The sequence below is a fragment of the Taudactylus pleione genome, unplaced genomic scaffold (assembly GCF_031769625.1).
Source record: "Taudactylus pleione unplaced genomic scaffold, aTauple2 ptg000040l, whole genome shotgun sequence".
NCBI classification, from domain to species: Eukaryota; Metazoa; Chordata; class Amphibia; order Anura; family Myobatrachidae; genus Taudactylus; species Taudactylus pleione.
Genome location: NW_028284442.1, coordinates 17,216,963 through 17,230,386, shown reverse-complemented (window position 1 = coordinate 17,230,386; position 13,424 = coordinate 17,216,963).

Here is a 13,424-nt window from a genome sequence, read left to right as displayed (position 1 = left end):
AGAGCAACCAGCACAGGACTCTGAGCCGGTCCTGGTTCTGGGAATACAGGGGGAAAAATGTGTAAGGTCCCCCCATATTTCCCGGAACCAGCACCGGACCCTTTCTAGCAGGAGGGTGATGCCACAGCCAGGGGAGCTCTTTCACCGGGCCCCCCAGCCGAAGCATCACCCCTGACTGCTAGTCAACCCAGGCCGGGGATCCCTGGGGAGTTGGGGACCCCCCCATTAAAGGGGTCCCCCCTCTCCGGAGCAGCCCAGGCCCAGGCTGATAGCCCGGGGCTATCCCCAGCACCCCTGGGCGGTGGGTGCTGGGTTGATTTGTGTTGTATGGTGCATATGAATTAGGGGTGAGCGGGTTCGGATTTCTGAAATCCGAACCCCCCCGAGCCCCCCCGATCCGAGGCCGATCCGAGTCAGGCTCGACTTTTCCCGCCTGACTCGGATCTGAAATCGAGGCAAAACGTCATCATCCCGCCTTCCGGGTCTCGCGAGTTTTGGATCCTATATAAGGTACCCGCGTCGGCGCCATTTTCTCACTCGGTTGTGGACAGTGAAGAGGGAGGGTGGGAGTTAGGGCTGGCTGGGCTGTGTAGTGTAGTGTAGTGCAGAGTAGTGTTGTGCTGTGCTGTGCTGCGCTGTGCTGCTGTTGTCCACTACTTCAAAGTCCATAGGGGCTGGCTGTGTTGTGCTGTGCTGCTGTTGTTAATAGGGGCTGTGTCCACTACTTCAAAGTCCATAGGGGCTGGCTGGACTGTGTTGTGCAGTCAGTTCTCCATAGGGGCTGTGTCCACTCCAAAGTCCTGTGCAGTGTCCCAGTCCTAAAGGGGTGCTGTAGTGTTGTCCAGGGGGTGCTCTGTCCATCAGGGGTGCTCCCCCCAAGTGCTAAAAAAAAATTATTTTTTCTGTGTTTGTGAATTGTGTGCGCAGTAGCCGCACGTGCATCAACAATGTAGTGCCAAGCGTGCGCCTGTGTCATAAGTAAAGGGCCGGCTGGCTTGACCGTTAAAGGGTGCTGTAACCCCCAAAGTACACTCCAGTCCAAACCAAAAAAATATATATTTTCTGTGTTTGTGAATTGTGTGCGCAGTAGCCGCACGTGCATCAACAAAGTAGTGCCAAGCGTGCGCCTGTGTCATAAGTAAAGGGCCGGCTGGCTTGACCGTTAAAGGGTGCTGTAACCCCCAAAGTACACTCCAGTCCAAACCAAAAAAATATATATTTTCTGTGTTTGTGAATTGTGTGCGCAGTAGCCGCACGTGCATCAACAAAGTAGTGCCAAGCGTGCGCCTGTGTCATAAGTAAAGGGCCAGCTGGCTTGACCATTAAAGGGTGCTGTAACCCCCAAAGTACACTCCAGTCCAAACCAAAAAAATATATATTTTCTGTGTTTGTGAATTGTGTGCGCAGTAGCCGCACGTGCATCAACAAAGTAGTGCCAAGCGTGCGCCTGTGTCATAAGTAAAGGGCCGGCTGGCTTGACCGTTAAAGGGTGCTGTAACCCCCAAAGTACACTCCAGTCCAAACCAAAAAAATATATATTTTCTGTGTTTGTGAATTGTGTGCGCAGTAGCCGCATGTGCATCAACAAAGTAGTGCCAAGCGTGCGCCTGTGTCATAAGTAAAGGGCCGGCTGGCTTGACCATTAAAGGGTGCTGTAACCCCCAAAGTACACTCCAGTCCAAACCAAAAAAAAAATTATTTTCTGTGTTTGTGAATTGTGTGCGCAGTAGCCGCACGTGCATCAACAAAGTAGTGCCAAGCGTGCGCCTGTGTCATAAGTAAAGGGCCGGCTGGCTTGACCGTTAAAGGGTGCTGTAACCCCCAAAGTACACTCCAGTCCAAACCAAAAAAAAAATTATTTTCTGTTTGTGAATTGTGTGCGCAGTAGCCGCACGTGCATCAACAAAGTAGTGCCAAGCGTGCGCCTGTGTCATAAGTAAAGGGCCGGCTGGCTTGACCGTTAAAGGGTGCTGTAACCCCCAAAGTACACTCCAAACCAAAAAAAGAAATATTTTCTGTGTTTGTGACTTGTGTGCACTGTGGCTGCACGTGCATCAACAAAGGAGCAGCGCCAAGCGTGCGCCTGTGTCCCATAAGTAAAGAGCCGGCTGGCTCATTTCTTAAAGGGTGGTGTAACCCACAAAGTGCACTACTCTCCAGCAAAAATAAAAAATATTTTCTGTGTTTGTGTGCGCTTTAGCCGCACGTATATATCAATATAACATAAATGGAGGACCAAACTTTCTCCGATAAAAATAAAATAGGGAAAGATCAAGAACCACTTCCTCCTAGTGCTATTGCTGCTGCTGGGAGTTGTTCATCATCCCAGAGAGGAAGTAGGAACATCACTACTTTTACTAAACAATTGACCCTCCAACAGTCCCTAGCGATGAGGATGAAGTACGACAGCAGTCATCCTGAAGCAAAACGTATAACTGAGGCCTTGACTGCTATGTTGGTGTTAGACGTGCGTCCGGTATCCGCCATTAGTGCAGTGGGATTTAGACAATTGATGGAGGTAGTGTGTCCCCGGTTCCAAATCCCGTCTAGATTCCACCTGCATCCTCAAAGCAGCAGCGACAAGCGTGCGTCTGTCTGTTAAAGGGTGGTGACACCCTCAAAGTGTGCTACACAAACAATAAAAATATTCTTCATTTTTTTCTGTCTTTGTGAATTGTGTGGGCTATAGCCGCACTTGCATCCTCAAAGCAGCAGCGACAAGCGTGCATCTGTCTGTTAAAGGGTGGTGACACCCTCAAAGTGTGCTACACAAACAATAAAAATATTGTTCTTTTTTTTTCTGTCTTTGTGAATTGTGTGGGCTGTAGCCGCACTTGCATCCTCAAAGCAGCAGCGACAAGCGTGCGTCTGTCTGTTAAAGGGTGGTGTAACCCTCAAAGTGCTCCAAAAAATAAAAAACTATTTTTTAATGTGTTTGTGACTTGTGTGCGATGTAGCCGCACGTGCATCAACATAGTAGCAGCGCCAAGTGTGCGCCTGTGTCATAAGTCAAGGGCTGGTTTGGACATCTGGTCCGGACTGAAGGATGTGCCAACAATTTCTGACAAGTCTACTGTCACTGCATATGATACTGTCCTCAAAGCAGCAGCGACAAGCGTGCGTCTGTCTGTTAAAGGGTGGTGACACCCTCAAAGTGTGCTACACAAACAATAAAAATATTGTTCTTTTTTTTTCTGTCTTTGTGAATTGTGTGGGCTGTAGCCGCACTTGCATCCTCAAAGCAGCAGCGACAAGCGTGCGTCTGTCTGTTAAAGGGTGGTGTAACTCTCAAAATGCTCCAAAAAATAAAAAACTATTTTTTTAATGTGTTTGTGACTTGTGTGCGATGTAGCCGCACCTGCATCCTTAAAGCAGCAGCAACAAGCGTGCGTCTGTCTGTTAAAGGGTGGTGACACCCTCAAAGTGTGCTACACAAACAATTAAAATATTGTTCTTTTTTTTCGGTCTTTGTGAAATGTGTGGGCTGTAGCCGCACCTGCATCCTTAAAGCAGCAGCGACAAGCGTGCGTCTGTCTGTTAAAGGGTGGTGACACCCTCAAAGTGTGCTACACAAACAATAAAAATATTCTTCTTCTTTTTTCTGTCTTTGTGAATTGTGTGGGCTGTAGCCGCACTTGCATCCTCAAAGCAGCAGCGACAAGCGTGCATCTGTCTGTTAAAGGGTGGTGTAACCCTCAAAGTGCGCTCCACAAACAATAAAAATATTCTTTTTTTTTTTTCTGTCTTTGTGAATTGTGTGGGCTGCAGCCGCACTTGCATCCTCAAAGCAGCAGCGACAAGGGTGCGTCTGTCTGTTAAAGGATTACATCGGTGACAGCATCCAAGTAGGCATGTCAGACAGTCCGTACCTGTACTGGCAGGAAAAAGAAGCAATTTGGAGGTCCCTGTACAAACTGGCTCTATTTTACCTGAGTTGCCCCCCCTCCAGTGTGTTCTCTGAAAGAGTGTTTAGTGCAGCCGGGAACCTTGTCAGCGAAAGGCGTAGGAGGTTGCTTCCACAAAATGTGGAGAAGATGATGTTCATAAAATGAATTATCAACTCTTCCAGGGAGACCAGCCTCCAGAACGTACAGAGGGACCTGTGGTTCCAGCGGGGACGAATTAATACTCTGTGAGGATGAGGATGTACACACTGAAGAGGGTGAGGAATCGGTGGATGAGGAGGATGAGGATGACATCTTGCCTCCGTAGAGCCAGTTTGTGCAGGGACAGATTAATTGCCAGCTTGTTTTGTGGGGGCCCAAACAAACCAATCATTTCAGCCACAGTTGTGTGGCAGACCCTGGCGCTGAAATGATTGGTTTGTTAAAGTGTGCATGTCCTGTTTATTCAACATAAGGGTGGGTGGGAGGGCCCAAGGACAATTCCATCTTGCACTTCTTTTTTTTCTTTGCATTATGTACAGTTTGGGGCCTAGTTTTTTTTGTCTGCCACTGCAGTTTCACGCCTAGATGGGTCACGTGTTTGTGTCGCCCACTCGTGTCGCTTAGCATAGTCATCCAGCTACCTCGGTGCAACCTTTTGGACATAAAAACACTATTGTGAGGTGTGAGGTGTTCAGAATAGAGTGGAAATGAGTGGAAATTAAGGTTATTGAGGTTAATAATAGCATAGGAGCAGAAAAACCTACAAATTCTGTGATTTTAGCTGTTTTTATGCTTTTTTAAAAAAAAATACAGATCCAAAACACAAAACCCAGAACCCAAAACACGGAAGGGTGGTTTTGGCAAAACCGATCCAGATCCAAAACCAAAACACGAAAAGTGGCCGGTGCACACCCCTAATATGAATATATAAATATTGTCTTTTGCAGTAGTACTACAGATCCCAGCAGGCATCCCCCGCATACTGGCACTTGGAGAACCACAAGTACCAGCAGGCGGGGAACTAAGGGCCTGCTGGTACCTATAGTACCCCTGCAAAAGAAATATTAAAATAAAACAGACAGACACCATTTTTTTAAATATTTTATTTAGCAGGACCTTCACCTGGGGGGCAGCAGCCGTAAGCTCTTTAACATGGCTGCCGCTCACCCAGGACTTCTATTGCATCTTCACCTGGAGCGCGCGCTGGCCATTAAGCTCTTTTGCGCGGCTGCCGTGGCATCTTTTGTCTTCGGCAGCTCTTCTCTGCTGCCTCCCCACCGCCGACTGAATGCACGGCAACTCACGCTGGCTGTATTTAAGCCAGCCGAGGGGGAGAGGCGATGACGTCGTGAGCCATGATTGGCTTGCAGCGGCCATCTTTGAATTTCAAAAATGGAACTGAGGCGCCATTTTTGAAAAGGGCCCACTCGGTTCTCACCATTGAATTCAATGGTGAGAACTGCACATTGGCTGAGAGGCGGAAGGCTCGTCTCTCTGGACTGAAATCCCGCAGCGGAGCTGTCATTCGGGTAGTAATGTCCTTAGAGGACACTACTAATGTCCGTGGGCTTGGTTAATTCGTGTTTTTTTTTTGCCAAGACCATGGACTGTGTGAAGAAGACCTGATCTACGCATAGGAGGAGGTGAGTATGGAATTTTTATGAAAGGGCTCCCCTGGCTGTGGCATAACCACCCTGCTAGAAAGGGTCCGGTGCTGGTTCTGGGAAATACAGGGGGGCCCTATGCATTTTTTCCCCCTGTACCTGAACCTGGACCGCCTCAGAGCCCTGTGCTGGTTGCGCTAAATACGGGGGACCCTTACGTCATTTGTCCCCTGTATTTTGGCAACCAGGACAGGTTTCCGAAAAGCCTGGTGTTGGTTGTGCTTAATACAGGGGACCCCTACGTCATTTGTCCCCTGTATTTAGCACAGCCAGTACTGGGGCTCCATGGCCCGGGGCTGGTTGGTTTTTTGGGGAGGGGGCCACGCCATTTTTTAATTTTTTTTTACACTGTTTTTCTTTTAAACACAGAAGCACAAATGGGTCTCACTGACCCGTCCCTACTTCTGTGTTTCTTATTTTTAAACACAGATGCAGGTATCCTGGATCTTCCAGATCCAAGCCTGCATCAGTGTGCTGCTACCTGCCCCGGGTCCTAACGCCTGCACTACCACCTCCAGCACTGCCACCACTAATGCCCGCTACCATCCCCGGTTCCCGGCCACAGCTAATGCCCGCTAACCCTTACCCCCTCTCCCTCGCATCCCGGCCGCAGCTAATGCCGGCTTCCTGCCCCCCGGTCTCTGCTACCACCTGCAAACAATGGCTATCTTGCTGCACCCAAGTGAAGCCATAGATATTACACCTGCTGGAGGCTCCTACTGCTGCTGCGCAACAAGTTGAAAATTCCTATCTCTACAATGGCGCATTCTTGAGGTAATAGTTTAAAAACTGTAACTTTCTAAATTACCTGAACCCCAAAAGCACGTACCCTGGCACAATAGCTACCTAATAAAACAAACCCCAAGTCTAAATTCCACCCCTACCCTGAGTTTTGCCTTCCCCAAAAACCCTATAGAGTACAGCAGAAAAGTTGTCCTAATTGAGAATTTCAGAAAAGTGTGACAGTTGGAGCTTTAGATAACTCCCAAATCCTCATTTTTTATGTTTATGCCCTGAAATTTGGCATGCATCACCGAGCGACAGTTCTACCCGGCCATACCAAATTTCAGATCCGTACCTCTAATAGCTTTTGAGGGGTAGCCCCTTAAACACCCTGCCCCACCTCCGGAATTCTCTATGGAGAAATCCGTTTCTTTTTAGATGCAGCCTTAATATAAGGGCACGGCTTTGCCCTTATAATATATATATATATATATATTATATATATACATACACACAGTCATATTAGTGCTACATTAGATACCAACTTTTCTTGGCCAGGACACAATTTTTTAGTTCCAATGAAGGGGTACTTGAATGAAAAGATTTGATATAGTCTTTAGGACAACACTGGATAGAGTGCCGGAAGCATGACAGTCTCTTGATTATACTGTATTAAGAACTGTAGTGGGCCGCAACAGGTAGCAGATGACCACAGTGAAGTGCCTGTCGTACAGTTGCCAGCCTGCTGGCGATCATGATACTGAGGTGCTGCTCAGTACTGATAGATGGATGCTCCAGCGTGTAGTGGCACACCTGCTGGAATGGGTGCAATGATCAGAACAGCCCAGGTGGTATATGCTTGTGCTTGCGATAAATGATAGGGTCCCGGAAGTACATACATGCAGGTAGCTGGTGTTAGAGTAAGTATGCACTAGAATGCAGGATACTGGAAGCTGAGTCAGATGCAGATACTGGAACAGAGCTAGAAACCAGTGCAGCCATGAGCCAGGAGACTGTTCTCAGGGAGAAGAGAGCTGTTCTGGAAATGAGTTGGACACAGATGGTTTAAATAGGGTGATCCCAGGGCCTATAGGCCGAGCAGGTCATGTGAGTGCAGTAGCTGGAATTCGGTTGGTAGCTTGTTGTCATGTGGACAAGTTGAAGATGTCCGCACCCATGCTGTGCCATCATGAGAACTGACAGGAGGGTAAACACCAGGCATGCAGCAGTAGTGGCAGCTCAAGTCTCAGGAATGCCAGAAGCGACAACGGAAAGCAGTGACATGACACCTTCGGACCTGGTAACTGGGGCTAAGATCCTGATGTGTGACAGCTCTCTATACAATATTTTTGGGCTGATTCAGAGTCACACTCAACTTGGAAGCATTGTATGCTTGAAAATAAATTCTGTTCACTGCCAAAATTTGGCCGCATCTATGCAGCTGTACCACCCCTATCCATCCACTTGTAAAAGTAGCCATAATGACTATATATGCACAATTGCACTAGTCCTCCTAACATTGGTGCAAGAAATGCTCAGCTCTTAATCGGCCGCCCTCGAGCCACTTAGCTTATGTGCAAGTCCCAGTTGTTGCCCAGTTACACAAAGTGAAGATGTGTACGACTTTGTGTCACCCGACATTGCTCAAAGTTGTGTATTTCCACTATGAAACATGTGCAGTGAGACATGTAAGATCCATCTGCAAAAACGACCTACGTGCAACTCTGAATCAATTCCTTTATGTCTGGGATTACAAAAACGGTTTAATACATTAACATATTGTATATACTGTTTATAACAGTGACATAGAATTATGTATTAAGTTCCAGGCATACAGTAGCTAGCAGATTCTTAAAATGTTTACATACTCCATCTGGATCAGGTTAGTTAAAAACCATTTGCCAAGCTCTTAATAACATCCAATGAGTAATGAATTTAATCAGTTTCATCTTTAGCTGCAGACTGCAACCTAAATTCTATGTTGAAACAACCTAGTGGTTGACTCCAAACTTTAAACATATGTTTTTTCTAACTGTATAGTATTTTAAGAACTGTCCGCATCTGGTAGCAAAACAAACAGGGCTGTATCTAGGGCTGTGCGAGCGGTGCTCCCGCACAGAGCCCTGTGGGCGGCACTGCTGCTCACCCACGATCCTGCATCTGGATAGCAGGGTAACTAGAACAGCACCTTGCAGCCAGAATCTTTGCAGCAGTGCTACCTGGATCATCCTTAGGACCAGGGGTGTATTAAGAGAGGAGGAGACCCGTGTGCATTCCCCCTCCGGGGCCCCCGCCTCTCTCCCCTGCAGCCGGCAACAGACTGATGGCTGACTGCAGCAGCAGTAGACTCTGGGCATGCTCCACTTTCCCGGCGATTTTCCAAAATTGCGCATGCGCAAAATGCCGGGAAATGGCTGCATTGGCCATTTTCCAGCGTTTTGTGCAGGGCTGAGACACCCGAGGCAGGACCTCAGGGAGGTTAGTATTAGAAAATATGGGTGCAGGGTGTGCGGTGTGCCCCCTCTGCACTGCATACCCTGCACCCATTATAAATATGCCCCTGCTTAGAATGCTTTAGATATGCACACTGCTGCCCTTATAGCCTTCCGGAGCATCCTGAGGATGCTCTGGGCATTGCAGTCATCCCCTGCGATAGTAGCCCCGCCCCTCTGAATGACCTCATGCAGAGTGGGTGTGGCCTGCAACGGGCCACACAGTTATGGCGCTGATAACAAATATTCCTTCCATAAAGGATTTTCACAGAATAAAGTGTCTCTCAATACATGACAAGAAGCTGGCAGTTTTATACGCAAATATCAAAGCATTATTCACACCAAAATTAGATTTACTATAAACAGAAATGCGTTTATCCTTAGCACTTGTGGTAGTACCGCCATCGCTGTACAAATTGAACAAATTGTTTTTAGCGTATAAGATACGACATTATAAAAAACCCTCTTTAGTCCCTGGTAAATACATGAAGCATGTGTTCCCTGCATCTCCTGGGGTTTATAATTTTGAATCAAGTTGAACTTACAGTAAGACCTGAGAACTTACAGTAGGGCCTGATTCAGCAGCATATGCAAATGAGATTACGTACACAGACCGAGCAATTATTTTACCATCGAGCACTGCAAGTACGCAGCGATCGCATTGCGATTATGGACGTAAAGGGGAATCCTTTGCAGAGTTAGTGACAGGCTGTCAGCGTTTGGGGGTAATGACGAGGTGGTTGTCCATTTGAACGCTGTTTCATGGGCGTGCATAATTATATTAGCCACTGTGAGAGCTCTCTGCGTGCGAGGAGACTGGCAGTGTCTGCGGCTGGTCAGACTTGTAAATGCTGCGTACCTGTGCGATGTGCGTCAATGGTACCGATGTTTACGCAGGAGTGCGACATTGGATGGATATATGAGAAGGCAGTGGTGGGCGTCTTTATGTAGGCTGAGGTATGGCAGGTATTACCATATTTTAGCAACTGCGATCCGCAGGCGATTGCAGTAGCAATTGCATTTGTGTACAGTGCTGAATCAGGCCCTTAAATACCATTAGCATTTGCAATGGATAATCCTGCCTTTAGATTGTACTGTAATGAGTCAGTGTCAGGGGCTGGCTGGCAACTTTTAGCCTGGGGGGCAAATGCATGCAGGCGGCCCTGGCAGAGGAGTAGCGTGTAGCCAGGGTGCCTGAAAGAACGTGCGTGCTACGGCCCCCCTCCCCCAAGTGTTCTAGGGAGGAGGCGGGTCCATATGGGATTAATGTAAGGTAAAAATAAAGATTAGGGGCAGCCCCCTGTCGTAGTGCCCATATGCAGTGCCACCCTGTGCCACAGGACACCCTTATGCAGGCCTCGAGTAGTGCCCCCAGTAGTGATCCCCCCTATGCAGTGCCCCTTGTGCCCCCAGTAGTAAGCCCCTTATATAGTGCCCCCAGTAGTGGTAACCCTTATGCAGTGCCCCTTAAATAGTGGCCCCAGTTGTAGTCTTCCCCCTATGCAGTACCCCCACTATTGCCCTTTATATAGAGCCCCCAGCAGTGGTTCCTCGATGCAGTGGCCCCAGTGGTAGTCCCCTCCCCCCTATGTAGTGCCCCTAGTAGTAGTCCCCTCCCCCCTATGCAATGCCCTTAGTAGTAGTCCCCTTGTAGTGCCCCTAGTAGTAGTCCCCCCAGTAGTAGTCCCCCTTGTAGTGCCCCAGTAGTAGTCCCCCCCTTGTAGTGCCCCCAGTAGTAGTAGTCCTGCCCTTGTAGTGCCCCCAGTAGTAGTAGTCCCCCCCCTTGTAGTGCCCCCAGTAGTAGTATTCCCCCCCTTGTAGTGCCCCCAGTAGTAGTCCCCCCCTTGTAGTGCCCCCAGTATTAGTAGTACCCCCCTTGTAGTGCCCCCAGTAGTAGTAGTCCCTCCCCTTGTAGTGCCCCCAGTAGTAGTATTCCCCCCCTTGTAGTGCCCCCAGTAGTAGTCCCCCCCTTGTAGTGCCCCCAGTATTAGTAGTACCCCCCTTGTAGTGCCCCCAGTAATAGTATTCCCCCCTTTGTAGTGCCCCCAGTGGTATTCCCCCCCTTGTAGTGCCCCCAGTAGTATTCCCCCCCTTGTAGTGCCCCCAGGAGTATTCCCCCCCTGTAGTGCTCCCAGGAGTCCCCCCCTTGTAGTGCTCCCAGTAGTCCCCCCCATGTAGTGCCCCCAGTAGCAATACACCTTCCCCCCCGCCCCCCCCCCGCAGTAGAGACATAATAAAAAATAAAAAAAAGTACACTTACCTGACACCCGCTCCTGCTCCTGGTCCCGCCGCCGAGATCAGCTCCTCCGTCCGCCGCTTTGCATTATGGGAGTGACGCGGCTCTGGCAGTGGGAGCAGCAGCCGATGAGAGTCTGTCTGACTCTCATCAGCTGCTAAAGCAAACACACAGCTGCTGGCTCCGGCGGCTGTGTGTTTGTGCTGTGTAGCGCTGACCGAACTCCGTCCGGTCAGCGCTACACACGCAGTGCAGTCTGTGTCACAGTGACACAGTCTGCACTGCGGCCAGCGGCCCGCATGACGCTGCGGCCCGGGGGCACATGGCACCCTGCCCCCCGGCCCAGCCTGCCACTGGTCAGTGTTGATACTGTAGAAATGGTAAATATAAAATAGACTATAAAACATTCTTCCTAACTAATGCGCAGTTCTGTAGTCATTTGGTTATACATAAAGATATGTTTTCAAAAAACATGAACATGAACGTGGTGATTCTGTAAAATACATCATTTATGACCTGACAGCATATCACTAATAAACGTTAGAGTGGTTTTTCCTCTGTAGCAATGTAACATGACTGCTGTACAACCTGATTTAAATGCCTTTAGTCGTATGTCTTCATGTGAAAGTTACACAATGGGAAAGCAAGCTGTTCTTTGGCCTAAGATTTGTTTTGTACTTGTTGATTATATGGGATCCACTTAAAATGTTGGTTATTGGGCACCACCTATAATTAAGAAGCACCAAGTAAACTTTCATCACTCATTGAAGATTCAACAATATCCACTCTACTCTCTATACCACGCAGGCACAACTTGTTATGTCCAGGTCCTCATTGTGACCTCGGGATAGACAGCACCAACTGAATTGCAGCACTCTCACTGCACTGAATCTAATTCTGCCAGTGCTATCCCATCTCACCATTACTGACTGGTACGTACTGCTTCTTGTAGACAGGCCAATGGAGGTGTATTTAAATGTGTAGACCTGGGGTCTGTGTTGTAAAGCCATCAAACATTTGTGCTTATCCTGAGGCCTTAACCTTTAACTAGTAATGCTAATATGTGTGCAGAGGTTCACATAGGCAAATCTTACAAATTTTACAAATGAAATTAGATTTTATTAAAAATCACTAAATGGTGATGCTGATGACAAATGGCAGCACTAACTGGCCACATTTGATTGGCAGAGTGCATCTTGACACCAAAAGGAGTAAGGCACACAGATACATCCATATGTTCCACAATGGTCAGGAGAGGACAACAAAGGGATCCTCAAAGGGTCGGTCACACAGAAGTCCTGTAGATAGGTATCTGAGACTGTAGTAAGGCGAACCATCAAACAATCGCAATCTAACCGGTTACAGCAAGGCAAACTTTGCACCTTCTTTTATAAGCAGTGAACAAACAGGAGAAAATTATTTTCTAGCCTTGGTAATCTCAGCCGAATAACCCTCAAATAGCAATAATTTGGAGTCATTCCAGACCAAGTCCAGTTTGCGTCGAGAGGCAGACCACAGAGCCTCCTTACGGGTATAACTTAAAAAAAGAAAGATACCTACATAGGGGCGTTGTTTATTTTGATCACACAGTGGGCCCGTGAAATGAGCACATTCAATGACCAAGTCTGAGCAGATATCATTGATATCCAGAAGTTTTGGTAAAGTATCTCTCAAGAATTGGTATAAAGCAGGACCTTTAACCGACTCTGGAAGACTAACAGTGCGCAAATTGTTGCATCATAAACAGTTTTCAAGGTCATCAAGCTTATTCCAAATTTGATACGACTCTTCCTGGAGACAAGAAGATAGGGACTGCACTTCCCTAATATCCTGAAAATTAGTTCCCATTCTGTTATCCAACACTTCCACAGATTTTTCCAATTGAAGCACTTGAGATTTAACTTGTTGAATGGCCTGTGTGAATTGAGTTGCCTAGTCCTGCAGCATGGGCCCCATAGTATCTTTAATAGCTTGCACTAATGTGGCGTATGTGAGGGGGGATCCTAAGGAAGAGAAGGATGTTGCTTCATGACATGGGTAGGAGAGAGGAAAGAGGCCGGTACCTCAGGTGAAGCCGCACCAGCAGCTAGGGAGTCTCCTAACTCAGAGGAGAAAATGTGTGACGCAGCAGCGGGGGCCATCTTGGAATCTCATCTCCTTGTGGTTCCCACCATAGGATACAATGTAGCGGTTCACAACATAGACTTCAATGGTGCTTTCCCACCATTAAAATCTATGGGGGAAAGTTTGACAGTTGGCCTGCCCACTCATAGTCAATCAGTGGGCAGCTTCTACGGCAGCGCCCGCTGATTGTCTGCCGGCTCCTCTAATGACAGGAGTCACCCGGGTGCCATTCATTTGCATGGAGGAATTAACACATACACTTACTTGTGTACGCTTTGGTTCAGGTGTCCATTTTTTT